We start from the raw sequence: 12,835 nt of genomic DNA, 5'->3' as shown, positions 1-12,835 counted from the left end.
ACGCATGAAAGTGAAAAGTGAAAGTGAAGTCTCTCAGTCATCTCCAACTCTTCACAACCACATGGACTGTAGCCTACCAGACTCCTGCGTCCATGGGATTTTTCAGGCAAGAATACTGGAGGGGGTTGCCATTGCCTTCTCCGTTCTGAAGAATACAATATCGTAAAAGTAGTGGGATGTCACTCCTGAGATTAGATTACAAAAGACTCTGGCTTTTGCCTTGCTGCCCCCTCTCTGGCTCCCTCTTACATGTGCTGAGGGAAACCAGCTGCCATGTTTGAGCTGCTCAGTGGAAAATTGATACATCTGGACAACCAGTCACTGAATACCTGAAATGTGCCAATAGCCCACGTGAGTGAGCTTGGAGGAGGAAATCAGATGAACTTTAAATCAGCTGTTACCTCATCTACACTTTGATTGCAGCTTTGGGAGAGCCTCTGAAACAGAGGTCCCAGCTAAGGTTTGCCTACATTTCTGACTTGGAGAAATTATGAGATAATAATTTTATGTTGTTCCAAATGGACCATCAGTTACTCTTCTTATCCAAAATCATCTGTTCCTACACACATCCATGCATTTTCTGTTAAAATGCTAAACTTCTGGATGAATATAAATGCATATCAATTTATTTAATGTCTTCTCTTGATGAGCACAATATGATTTTCTATCAAAATGAGCTACTGATTTGAACTTTAATTACGTAAATAATTGTGTCAAACCCCTGGTTCACTTTAGGTCTTATCTGGTGACTCAGAAGGTAAAGAATCTGCCTGCAATTCAGGAGACCCAGATTCGGTCCCTGTGTCAGGAAAATCCCCTTTAAAAGAGAATGGCAACCCACTCTAGTATTCTAGTATTCTGGAGAATCCCATGGACAGAGGAGCCTGGTAGGCAACAGTCCATGGGGTCTCAAAGAGTCAGACACAACTGAAAGACTAACACACAGTGGGTATGAAAAATTATTTATTCAAAGTTCAGACTCCTTCCACTTGTCACTTAAAAAAAAGCAAACACAAAAACTTGAAACTTAAACTTGAAGAATGGAAAGTTGATACCAAATCCTCTGTAATCTGTCAGATAAAACAGCTACCTGTCAAATCACAAGAAACCAAAAGCATTAAATGTCATTCTACATGGTTTCACTTACAGTTAATTCCATAAATTGTGATTAGTTGAATATATATAATATTAATAGCTTACTTTCTGCATCAACAGATGAAACTTCAAAAACCCTTGTCTATTTGCTTTTCATTTTTAAAATGTTTGCTTAAAAGATATAATATCAAGGGCTTTTCATGCTTAGAAAAAGACAGATAACCAAATGTAATCCTCTGGTAGTATTCCTGTTTAACTTGGTTATAATGATTGACACATACAGGATATTTTTATGAGCATACAAATAGAAGAAAAATAAATACACTCATAGAATTTCATAATTCTGAAAAAGAGATGTCTATCTGTGGAAACTACAAATCAACATACGAGGTTCCTGTATCTACCTAATAAAAAAAAATAGGCAGAAAACATTCTAAGCAACTATAGAAATAATTATAACCGTAAACTTATTATTCTCATTTTTTAATCAAGTACATTTTGAGTATCTATGTTAGTCTAAAAGCCTATTCTTAAACAACCAATAAACTTATGTGATGGATAAATAGCAGTTCTGTGATCATGTAAACATGTACATTTGAAAGGATTTATCAGATATATTTCAAATGCTGTGTATATACACAAAGCAATAAAACAAAAACCAAATAACTTGTCAAAATATGACAGCAGAAAAAGTTATACTGAAAACATTTTATAAGTACATGTCTTTCACAGGCTTTTTAAACCATTTAATCATAGGCAATGGAAATTACATTAGCAATTAACGCTATTATTTAAATTACTTAACATATAAATGAACATTTCTTGGATCAAAATTTTAAAACATTGACATGTTTTGATATTTCTCATTAAATTTTTGTGCAATTGAATATAAATATCAATTGTAATCTGCATCATCATTTTATGTACTTATAAGGGAAAAATAGTGCCAATTAAACTCTGATATAAAAGGGATTTTAATATGCTTCACCCATTCAAATATGTTGAAATGTGAAACTAAAAGTGTGCCTGCTACCATTAAAGATGATAATAACATTATATGCCTATACAAAAATGTCCCCAAAAGGTTTCAGGGACTGCAGAGATTTGATGAAAGTAGGTCTTCATGTTTTAAAAAGGAAAAAAATCCACAAAAATAATTTTAAGCTACCTTTTTTTTAAGACAAAATTTCTAGTTATGTACTTGTAAAAATACACATTGGTTTCTAATGAACATCAATTACACTTCAGTTTTTCATATTACTCCTGAAAGAATATACTATAGACTTCTTTACAGAACTTCCAATTGCAATTTACTTTGGCTCTTTCAGGTAAAGGAAGGTTCATGAATCAGCATGTTGAGCATTTATTAAATGACAAAGAAAAAATTACAAATTAATACTATAAACCAATGCTTTCCTTCAAAAAACAAATTTAATATAGTTTAACATAAAAAAGTTTTCTAAAAATTATGAAGGAACATTTCTTTTTGCACTGGAGTTATATTATTGGACAGATTCCCATGGAATAGAAAAACTGTTTGGAAAAATCATTAGTATTAATTGTTTTAAAATTTCACTGAATAGCATGTCTGAATCCATTTGGAAATTTTAAAAATCATAGCAGTTTAAATATTATGTTGTAACAGACTGGTTCCAAATTGGGAAAGGAGTACGTCAAGGCTGTATACTGTCACCCTGCTATTTAATTTAAATGCAGAGTAAATCATGAGGAATGCCAGGCTGGATGAAACACAAGCTGGAATCAAGATTGCCAGGAGAAATATCAATAACCTCAGATATGCAGATGACATCACGCTTGTGGCAGAAAGTGAAGAACTAAAGAGCTTCTTGGTGAAAGTGAAAGAGGAGACAGAAAAAATTGGCTTAAAAATCAACGTTTAGAAAACTAAGATCATGGGATCTGGTCCCATCACTTTATGCCAAATAGATGAGGAAACAATGGAAACAGTGACAGACTTTATTTTGGGGGGTTTCAAAATCACTGTAGATGGTGACTGCAGCCATGAAATTAAAAGACATTTGCTCCTTGGAAGAAAGGTTATGACCAACCTAAATAGCATATTAAAAGGCAGAGACATTACTTTGTCAACAAAGGTCTGTCTAGTCAAGGCTATGGTTTTTCCAATGGTCATATGTGGATGTGAGAGTTGGACTATAAAAGAAAGCTGAGTGCCAAAGAATTGATGCTTTTGAACTGTGTTGAAGAAGACTCTTGAGAGTCCCTTGGACTGTAAGAAGATCCAACCTGTCAATGCTAGAGGAAATCAGTCCTGAATATTCAGTGGAAAGACTGATGCTGAAGCTGAAACTATGGCCACCTGATGCGAAGAACTGATTCATTGGAAAAGACCCTGATGATGGAAAAATGGAAGGAGGGAGGAGAAGGGGACGACAGAGAATGAGATGGTTGGATGGCATCACTGACTCAATGGACATGAGTTTGAGTAAGCTCCAGGAGCTGGTGATGGACAGGGAAGCCTAGTGTGCTGCAGTTCATGGGGTCGCAAAGAGTCAGACACAACTGAGTGACTGAACTGAACTGAACTGAACTGAAATATGTTGTAGGTCTACGAACATAGATATGATAAAGTATTTTCTTAACAACTCCCTAAACCACATAATTTCACAGTATTGTCAAAGAAAGGCAACCTGTTTTACTAAAAATAAATAAATAAATAAAGAGAGCTGACTTTTGGTTCTAGTTGTGTGAACTTAGTTAAGTCCTCTGGAAATTAACTTCTATAACTGTGAAATGTACATTCCATATATATATATATATACATATATATATACAACTATATAATGTACAATGACTGGTTCAATGGCTTAAGCTTATTTGCTATTCCTTGTGAAAGGAACTTGCATTATTTTACAAGAACATAAAAAGAAACATCATGTAATAATCATTCACTTAACACTAACACAATAGCAATTGTCTAATATTTCAAAATATTAAAATGAAGAAAGCTTACCTTCCTTCAATATACTCTTATGGAAATTACCTGTTACAACTAAGGGAAATACATATCTATAATAATATGTAACTATAGAACTACATATATAATCTGTCAGTAGCCTAGTCACTATCCTTGTGGGATAGTGACATTACATCTGATAATGTCTGCGGATGTTTTTGATTGTCAAGACTAGGGAGGGTCTCGTACTGTCACACCCATTGCATATAGATCAGGGATGCTACTAAACATCTTAAGATACACAAGAGTATCCTGAAAATAAGGAATGCTGCTGCTGCTAAGTTGCTTCAGTCATGTCCAACTCTGTGCGACCCAATAGATGGCGACCCAATAGATGGCAGCCCACCAGGCTTCCCCGTCCCTGGGATTCTCCAGGCAAGAACACTGGAGTGGGTTGCCATTTCCTTCTCCAATGCATGAAAGTGAAAAGTGAAAGTGAAGTCGCTCAGTCGTGTCTGACTCTCCGCGATCCCATGGACTGCAGCCTACCAGGCTCCTCCGTCCATGGGATTTTCCAGGCAAGAGTACTGGAGTGGGGTGCCATTGCTTTCTCCAAAAATAAGGAATATCCAGCTCCAATCTCAATCACGTTGTGGCTGAGAGACTTTGTGTTAGCTAGGTGTTTCTGTAGAGAACAATTATACTATGTAAAGAAATGAATTATAATAATTACAGTGATAGAAACATGTCTGAAAAGGAAAAAAAAAGTTTCTATAGGTATTTCTTATCAGGAAATATAAGGGGAAATATTTGAATTTTTTAAAAAGGAGTTTGCTAGTGTCATTGTGTTATCTACTTGTTAGTCATAGGATTTAAGGTTAGAAAGTATTCTAGTTTTTCTTTCCAAAATCAAGTTTGTGACCAGTAGTACCATTTGACTATTGTACTAGAAGGTGATTATAGGCTCTTTCCCAGATGCACAAGATTTAATAATTTTGGCAAAATCTATCTCATTTCCCACCTTGAAAGAAAAAAAAAAAAGAAGATAACATTCACAGCAAATCAAAGGATCTATTTTGTGTCAGGAACTGTCATCTCCTTTTGTTCTGGTTTAAAAATATACATTGTTTTAACCTACTGTATTGTCAACAATCATATTCACATGCCTGTGTCATACCAAATTCCGTGCTGAGACAAGCCACCTTACAATGGCAGGACCTTTTATCTACCAGGCAGCCTACTGAATGCTACATCAGTTCAGTTCAGTTCAGTCACTCAGTCGTGTCTCACTCTTCCGGACCCCATGAACCACAACATGCCAGGCTTCCCTGCCCATCACCAACTCCAGGAGTCCACCCAAACTCATGTCCATTGAGTCAATGATATCATCCAACCATCTCATCCTCTGTTGTTCCCTTCTTCTCCTGCCCTCAGTCTTTCCCAGCATCAGGGTCTTTTCCAATGAGTAAGCTCTTCACATCAGGTGGCCAAAATATTGGTGTTTCAGCTTCAACATCGGTCCTTCCAATGAACACCCAGGACTGATTTCCTTTAGGATAGACAGGCTGGATCTCCTTGTAGTACAAGGGACTCTCAAGGGTCTTCTCCAACACCACAGTTCAAAAGCATCAATTCTGCGCTCAGCTTTCTTTATACTCCAACTCTCACATCCATACATGACCAATGGAAAAACCATAGCCTTGACTAGATGGACATTTGTTGACAAAGTAATGTCTCGGTCTTTTAAAATGCTGTCTAGCATACAGGGTTATTGTTATCATCTATCATATAAGAAATGAATCACCAGTCCAGGTTTGATACAGGATCCTTGGGGCTGGTACACTGGCATGACCTGGGGGGATGGTAGGGGGAGGGAGGTGGGAGGGAGGTTCAGGATGGGGAACACGTGTACACATGGGGCAGATTCATGTTGATGTGTGGCAGAACCAATACAATATTGTAATTAGCCTCCAATTAAAATAAATATATTTAAATTTAAAAAAAAATAAAGTAAAATGCTATCTAGGTTGATCATAACTTTCCTTCCAAGGAGTAAGCATCTTTTAATTTCATGGCTGCAGTCACCATCTGCAGTGATTTTGGAGCCCCCCAAAATAAAGTTTGTCACTGTTTCTACTGTTCCCCCATCTATTTGCCATGAAGTGATAGGACCACATGCCATGATCTGTTTTCTGAATGTTGAGCTTTAAGCCAACTTTCATATATGAAGCTAAATTGTCATAGGACCTTCCTTCTAAAAGCTGCAGAATACCTTTTGTGGTTGAAGAATAATCAATTACTTAATTCAATTCACCAAATATTTATTAAACATTCATTCATTCTTTTGTTTCTCCCCCCGTAGGCTGCAATTCTTAAAAGCAACTGAAGAAACAAATGATTCCCATTTATTAAAGACTTTCATTTTAAAGTTGCTTAAGTGCAGTTCACAGCTCTTCAACTACTCTTACCAAATCCTCAGAGGCTCCTTGTAGAGGAAATTCATGTTCCATCATAGAGAAACAAGAGTAATGTGTTCCCTTCGTATTTTGTCGAGAAAACAACATTATACCTGGAAGATGGATATGCAGAGTAGAGATTGTATGTCTTAAGTATATCATATGCTGCTGCTGCTGCTGCTAAGTCACTTCAGTCGTGTCCGACTCTGCAACCCCATAGACGGAGACCACCAGGCTTCCCCGTCCCTGGGATTCTCCAGGCAAGAACACTGGAGTGGGTCGCCATTTCCTCCTCCAACACATGAAAGTGAAAAGTGAAAGGGAAGTCGGTCAGTCCTGTCCGACTCTTCGCGACCCCATGGACTGCAGCCTACCAGGCTCCTCCGTCCATGGGATATTACTATAAATAAGTTTATTTATAAACTTGTTAAAATAATAAATGCAAATTTATTTTTCAAAAATTCTATGTAGGTTAAGTGTTTATACTGCATATTATATGAAAAAAGAGCATATTTTGTTTATTACATTTTAATTGCTCCTGGTTTGTATCAAGGTTTGGATAATACAAAAGCCTGTTAAATATTTTGTGAAACATATGCTCCTATTTCCAATAAAAACTACCACATTTTTTTTTCCTCCTGAAGAGCAGAGCAAGTAGTTAGATGCCAATCTTAAAATAAATATTCTTTATTTGGATCGATATATAGATGATTCCTTCCAAGAACATTAGTCATAGTACTGCTGGGAACTGTCTCCAGATTTATTCCAGCCACAAAAAAAAAAAAAAAAAAGTAGAGCATCATCTTTAGAGAATCCATGTGGATTTATTTTTCCCACCTTGGGACTCAGAAGAGTACTCCAGTACATTATCTTGGGAATGTAAAAAATAATAGCCTTTCTGTCATCTGTCTTGGAGCCAGGGTTATGCTTTTCCAATAGGAGGCCTATTGCTTTAGCATTTTGTAAGGTTTTTCAAAGTCGAACATGCCATCACTCTCAAAGAGTAGTCCTAAGTATACCACAAAGGCACATGTTTTCTCTTAGTTTGGAACGGTCTCACTGAACTATTTAGGCAGATGAAAGTTCTGGACAGAGCTCATCATCCTAGAGGTAAAGCCCTGAGGTCTAAGATATTCACCAATCCAATCTTCTAGATTCCTCACAAACATAAAAATGCACACTTATTGCAATCATTAATGATGCACATTAAACTTAATTTTCTAAGCATGGCATTAAAATCACTTACTAACCTGATTTCAACCAAGTTTTCTGTCTCTCCTTCCACCCCCCAGTACATGTAATGAATTATGTTATGTGTTTTAAAGCATGATCATCCTTATAATATATACTTTGCTATTATGTCTCAAATACCATTTTTCAAATATCATTTTCCTAAGGAAAGGGAGCATATCTTGTTCATTTTAATGTATCTATAATGCCTACGGTTTTTCCAATAGTCATGTATGGATGTGAGAATTGGAATGTAAAGAAGACTGAACACTAAGGAATTGATGCTTTTGAGCTGTGGTGTTGGAGAAGACTCTGAGCATTCCTTGGACTGCAAGGAGATCAAACCAGTTAATCCTAAAGGAAATTAATTCTGAATATTCATTGGAAAGACTGATGATGAAGCTGAAACTCCAATACTTTGGCCACCTGATGTGAACAACTGACATCATTGGAAAAGACCTTGATGCTAGGAAAGATCAAAGGCAGGAGGAGAATGTGATGACAGAGGATGAGATGGTTGGATGGCATCACCGACTTGATGGACACGAGTTTGAGCAAACTCCAGGAGATGCTGAAGGACAAGGAAGCCTGGCATGGTTTGAGACTATGAGGTCTCAAAGATGCAAAGAGTTGGACCCGACTGAGCAACTGAGCAACAAATAGTGCCTAACACTATAATCTGTTCAGAGTAGAAATCTAGTAAATGTTTGAAGAACTGGAAATAATAAGTAAAATAAAACAAAACAAGTTGGCATATTTTCATTGTAAAAAGCAAAACAAACAAAAAAACAAACAATGAAATAAAACATTAGATCATTTCTCAGTCCTAAAAGGTAATTAGTTTTTAAAGGAATGTTGGCCTTTGGACAACCATCCTTTCCTGCATTATCCCATTTACCAAAAGACATGCCTACACCTGCATTTCTTTGCAAATACATTAAAACTTTTATATCAAAGGCCACTTACAGTCTCACGATCAAAAATATCTTTCTCATTTCTTTTCTCTTTCAATGTCCTTAATATGTTTGCCTCTCATATATACATCTTAAACAACCTTCACAATCTCATTTCTTGATTTCTTTTTCCTCTTACTTTCTCCACTCACTTCTTAACTTCATGATCACCTAATTATTGTTTTATTAATGGCCTGCCATTTAAACACTTTAACATCTATCTATGTTTATTCTTTATTTTCATAACTTTTTTCTAGTTAATGCAATATTTTAACTTATATGTTCAGTTCAGTTCAATTGCTCAGTCATGTCCTACTCTTTGCAAGTCCATGGACTGCAGCAAGCCAGGCTTCCCTGTTCATCACCATCTCCTGGAGCTTACTCAAAGAAAGCCTTCACTTTTTCAGGTCCCACTAAGTTGCTGCTGTTAAGTCACTTCAGTCGTGTCCGACTCTGTGCGACCCCATAGACAGCAGCCGGTCAGGCTCACCCGTCCCTGGGATTGTCCAGGCAAGAACTCTGGAGTGGGTTGCCATTTCCTTCTCCAATGCATGAAAGTGAAAAGTGAAACTGAAGTTGCTCAGTCATGTCCAACTCTTAGCGACCGCATGGACTTCAGCCTACCAGGCTCCTCCGTTCATGGGATTTTCCAGGCAAGAGTACGGGAGTTGGGTGCCATTGCCTTCTCCCCCGACTAAGTTAATGCTTATTAAATTAATTTGAGTGTATCATTCACTGACTATATCATCACTGTTACAAAATCGTAAGCAAAATATTCCATTCCTTATTTTGAAACTGTCTTCTGCAAATTGGGCCTCACATTATCAACTTCAGGGTTTGAGGTGTTATTAATACCTAATAAGCAAAGATTGCTTTTTTGTGAGCCATTATATAGCTCTATTTTATATGAAACAGTAAGATTTATAGAGAGGTTAGTCTATTATCTTCAAATCTGAATGTGTTCAAAATAGCCATTATTTCAAAAAGCTGTTTCAGCAGAAAGGGCTTTCTGAAGGCACTGGTGGGATTAGGCTAAACATCAGCAGGTTAGAAAGTATGTCAGACATAGAAACTACTGTGCATCTAGCTTCTTCCAGCACCTAAATATGTAATATATTGAAATGGAACATATTGCTTGTTCTTTTTTTCGCTGTGAAGTCTTTAAATAAATTTGGAAAAGATACCCTATCACGTTTTCTCATAGGGTAATATTTCAAGACCACAATTACAAGAACAACAGAACATTTTGCACAAGCATGCTCTATTTTTATCTCTGTTTGTATTAATAATCACATGCAACATTCCTTTGTAGAAGCAAATTTTTCAAGAAAATAATAAAAGTATGTTCGTGGTTCAATAAATGAATCTCAGATGCATAATCACACAACAGATTTTAGCCTCTAATGCTTTAATCATTCCCCAACATTACTGCTGCAGTCTCTGAAAAGCTAAGTATTAATTTTAGAGTATCATTTTTGTTTACATCATCTGGAAAGAAGGATTCAGAGTGCTTCCTGTGTAAATTGCAATTATATATAGCATACTTTGTAGAGTCACTTTTCATATATACTTTACATAATTTAATTTGAGTCACCTGATTTTTATATGCAAATGAATGATACAGTCAAAACATGTCATTAAAATTACAATAAAACAATGTGCTTTCTAAATAGATGTGTAAAAGTTATCTGGGCAAGATAATTCTCCGTTCCAGATTAAAAATGAAGTATTTAACAGGAAATTATAGAGAGAATAACAATCTTTAAAATACTTAGCCATAAATAATTGGTATTTTTAGAGGGAGGGGGTATATGTGTACCTATGCCTGATTCATGTTAAGGTATGCAGAAACCAGCACAATATTATGAAGCAATTCTCCTCCAATTAAAAATAAATATAATTTTATTTTATTTTTATTTTATTTTATTTTTTTTTCTTTAATTCTTACATGCGTTCCCAAAATTTTAAAAAACAACTGGTACTTTATAAATGTTTTACTTTGAAATAATGTGAGATTTACAAGAGAGGTGCAAAGATATTATAGAAGATCCCACATATCCTTCACCTAGTTTCCCCTAATTTTGACACCTAACAAAATAGTGGAACTTTTATCAAATTAAACATTATGTTCTTGGGGTCAATATACTGTGTTGCATTTAATCATCATATCTCCTTGGTTTCTTCCAATCTGGGAATTCTTGTCATTGACACTTTTGAAGACTAATGGTTAGCTGTTCTGTGGACTATCCCTCAGTTTCAGATTGCCTATGTTTTTTCATGATTAGATGTCGTGATTGATTTTAGGAGAAAATATCATGAAAGTGAAATTCCCTTTGCATCATATTATATTATGGCTACAGATAACAATGTGATGTTACTTGTTAACTTAGATGTCTCAGTTAAGATAGTATCTGCCATGTTTTTCTCATATACCATTATTATTTTACTTTTTCTTGACTCCATAAAAAATTAGTCACTAAATCTGTTCCTCACTCAAGCAGTTAGCTAACGCCTTTCTCCTGGAGGGAGTAGTTTCAAAGAATTGTAGACATATGTAAAAGCATGTAATAAATAATAAGTATTTAGGGAGAGATACGGAGAAGGCTGGAAGAAGCACAAGCTGGAATCAACATTACCAGGAGAAATATCAATAACATCAGATATGCAGATGACACCACCCTTTTGGCAGAAAGTGAAGAGGGACTAAAAACCCTCTGGATGAAAGTGAAAGTGGAGAGTGAAAAAGTTGGCTTAAAGTTCAACATTCAGAAAATGAAGATCATGGCATCTGGTCCCATCACTTCATGGAAAATAGATGGGGAAACAGTGGAAACAGTGTCCGACTTTATTTTTGGGGGGCTCCAAAACCACTGCAGATGGTGATTGCAGCCATGAAATTAAAATACGCTTACTCCTTGGAAGGAAAGTTATGACCAACCTAGATAGCATATTCAAAAGCAGAGACATTACTTTGCCAACAAAGGTCTATCTAGTCAAGGCTATGGTTTTTCCAGTAGTCATGTATGGATGTGAGAGTTGGACTGTGAAGAAAGCTGAGCGCCGAAGAATTGATGCTTTTGAATTGTGGTGTTGGAACAGACTCTTGAGAGTTCCATGGACTGCAAGGAGATTCAACCAGTCCATTCTAAAGGAGATCAGTCCTGGGTGTTCTTTGGAAGGATGCTAAAGCTGAAACTCCAGTACTTTGGCCACCTCATGCTAATTGTCTCATTGGAAAAGACTCTAATGCTGGGAAGGATTGGGGACAGGAGAAAAAGGGGACGACAGAGGATGAGATGGCTGGATGACATCACTGACTCGATGCACGTGGGTTTGGGTGAACTCCAGGAGTTGGTGATGGACAGGGAGGCCTGGCGTGCTGCAGTTCATGGGGTCGCAAAGAGTCAGACACGACTGAGTGACTGAACTGAATCAACCGAACCAAGAAGGCAATGATGACCCACTCCAGTACTCTTGCCGGGAAAATCCCATGGACGCAGGAGCCTGGTAGGCTGCAGTCCATGGGGTCGCTGGGACGGACATGACTGAGCGACTTCACTTTCACTTTTCAGTTTCATGCATTGGAGAAGGAAATAGCAACCCTCTCCAGTATTCTTGCCTGGAGAATCCCAGGGACGGGAGAGCCTGGTGGGCTGCCGTCTATGGGGTGGCACAGAGTCGGACACGACTGAAGCGACTTTACAGCAGCAACAGCAGCAGCAGGAGGAGATACTTAAGGCTATACATATATGTTATTTGTGTTTATGTATTTTCCCTTCTTTTGGCATTCATATTACTATTTTATATCATAGGATATATATATATATAGAGAGTGTATATATGACAAGTATAATGAGACATATATTTACATGAAAAATTGTTTAATATAAGTAATGATATTAACATATTTGTATGCAAAGAATAGATATATTCTTTTGATTCCTCTCAGTCATTTTATTGGCATCATCTTGTCCATGAATATCCTACAGAATTTTTATGTGGTAACTTGATACCAATTAAAATATTTATATTATATATATGTACATATAATAAAATATTATTAAATGAATCAATACAAAATAATTCTGTTGGTAGAGTCCTTGATATCTCTATAAGAGTTTAAAAATATTAATAAACTGGATGCAAATTTGCCCATTGAGGAACCA

The 12,835-nt window shown here is 36.4% G+C and overlaps 1 protein-coding gene across 3 annotated transcripts in view; it reads right to left on the bottom strand.

Moving 5' to 3' along the window:
* Positions 1-12,835, bottom strand: part of CADM2 (cell adhesion molecule 2) — a 1,291,443-nt gene that overhangs the window by 1,024,740 nt on the left and 253,868 nt on the right. The gene's annotated exons all lie outside the window — the stretch shown is intronic.

Source organism: Ovis aries, chromosome 1, assembly GCF_016772045.2.
Source record: "Ovis aries strain OAR_USU_Benz2616 breed Rambouillet chromosome 1, ARS-UI_Ramb_v3.0, whole genome shotgun sequence".
Taxonomy (NCBI): domain Eukaryota; kingdom Metazoa; phylum Chordata; class Mammalia; order Artiodactyla; family Bovidae; genus Ovis; species Ovis aries.
The sequence above is the reverse complement of the archived record's forward strand: the minus strand, read 5'-3'. Positions and strand labels throughout refer to the sequence as shown.